Here is a 2,416-nt window from a genome sequence, read left to right as displayed (position 1 = left end):
CAAAGGTAAATACTTTTGACTTATTTCCCCTATATGGGCTTGGGTTACGGTATATTAATACCGCTTGATTGAGCACTATATTCGTCCACCGCTTAGGTGGATAACTAAATAATATGATTGGCTCATTTAAACAGTTTTGTTGCTTATAAGCCTTTGGGGGGTTTAATGACCGTTGTCCCGGATATCCTCGGCATCATTTTACGAAATGGCCACGACCATCGACATCCCGGTGTAGGCGTACACCCGGTATAAAGTGTCGACATTAAAACTAAAAGACGTAGCCGTTGGTTTCTGTACTACGGTTTTACGCAAACGTGGTGTGTCTATAAATCTTTAACCCGGCACGACCCGGGCTACTAAACGCATAAAAGAACATGTAAAACGTTCACAAGATCATTATGAATTTTCCCAAGTTATAAAAGAGTTTGTGCCTTGTGCATTCAAATCAATTTTAATAAACATTTTCAAATGTGTCAGTTGAATGTATTTACCAGTGTAAACTGACGTATTTTCCCCAAAAAGATTAAGTGCAGGTACCTAAACGTAATTGGCTGGTATTAGCTCCCTAGCGTCGGGATAAGCCTCGCAAGCTTGATTGCAGTATCTGATGGAACAATAATTTATGATTAATTACGATCCACTGTGGATTTATTCAACCCTTGTAATACATTTCGATATTACGATCAGAGGTTGAAATTTATATATTTATCTTATGCTTCCGCTGTGCATTATATAATTGTGTGGTTTGACTATATTGTTGCCAACATCGTCACGGTAATCCCCCACCGGGCCCACCGGTGAGACACGTGGAAATCGGGGTGTGACAGGTTGGTATCAGAGCCAACATTGAGTGAATTAAACACTATCCTATTGTGTTTAATCTCAGTGACACAATTGCACATACTTGAGTCTAGACAAGAACTTAGGACAAATTCGGATTAATACTCCTTTTTGTCTTTATTTTCGATTTGATTTTTAATAAGTTTTGGAGCAGGAAAATGCCACCTGTTATATTCCGAGGAAGAGGAAGGGGACGTAGAGGCCGAGGAGAAATCGTGACACATCACGATAGCGAGGCTGGACCATCTGGTACAAGACATCCTTCGATGACACGAAGCGAAGAGCCACAACGACGAAGAGATCTTTACGAACCAGCGAGGCATTCTACTTCGCACAGCTCGACGCCATCCTACCGGCACTCCTTTGGGCCAAATTCAGAAAATGATCCCAATAACCCACAACCTTCCTTCATACCTCTACAACGTTCGGTATCGCACCGAAACTACGACGACCCTAGTCCATACTACGTAGCTCAGTTTAATCCGGCTGACTACATACAGGAACCTTCAGGTTTTGTTCCACTAGGGCCACAAGACCATTTTTCTGAAGATCCCATGGAGGAAGATGAGGATCCAACTGAACCAGCTCGTGGTACGCCCACGCATCCGATAGAAGTATCGGATGGATCTTCATATCATGGTCCGCAGTATCAAGGCCCAGACAGCTTTATGGCCTTGTTTGACCGACATGAGTGGTACAACACACCATCTCACCAGACATCGCAACCGAGACATCCACAGGATCCCTCTGAGGATTCACGCTTTGAGGCAGTTACGCCACCACCTCCGCCACCGGCACAACCAGTTATACCTGATCCGCCGAGGCGTAGGAGGACCAATGCTCGTATGTCTACACGAGGAGGAGGGGGTAACCACTTCAACACTCCTCGACATTCTAGTAGTAGCCACTATCCGCCACTACATGAAGAAGGACCTTCAAGTCCTATACAGGAAGCGAACTCCGCACCTACTGCACGAAATTCGCCACCATTTGGGTATGACCAACCCATACCAGCTTACACAGGTCCAACGGCTTACAACCCGTTTGAACCGTCACAAGCACAATACAACTATGGCTATGAGCGCGACCCATATGTGGTGTCGGCAAGATATAATGCGCGCTACCCTGACGGAGCACATGGAAACATGGGACCACCGGATTACTCAGCTCATGGGTATCCAATACCTCCCAGACCTCCAGTTCCGCATCAAGCGCCGCAACCACGATTCTCTCCTCCTGAACAGGAAGAAATACTCCATCGACTAGATCGTGTGGAGAGAGAATTCGAGGAAGAAAAGAAAAGCCACCGAGGATTTCTCAAGGGCTTGGCGAATTTACTAAAGGGCAAAAAGAAGAAACGTGACCACTAGCCCTTAATAGCTGTACTACTGTAATTTCTACCTTAAAATAAATCCCTGCGTGGACAACTTATCGTATTTCAGTCCCTACGCGGACTTATCTTTAGTCCTTGCATGGACACCTATCTTATATTAGTCCCTGCGTGGACTTGTCACTTATTTTAAAAACCTCTATGGAGGTATGTACTATTTGAAAGACCCGTTTAGGGCAATATGTA

The sequence above is a fragment of the Helianthus annuus genome, chromosome 1, assembly GCF_002127325.2.
Source record: "Helianthus annuus cultivar XRQ/B chromosome 1, HanXRQr2.0-SUNRISE, whole genome shotgun sequence".
Taxonomy (NCBI): Eukaryota; Viridiplantae; Streptophyta; class Magnoliopsida; order Asterales; family Asteraceae; genus Helianthus; species Helianthus annuus.
The sequence above is the reverse complement of the archived record's forward strand: the minus strand, read 5'-3'. Positions refer to the sequence as shown.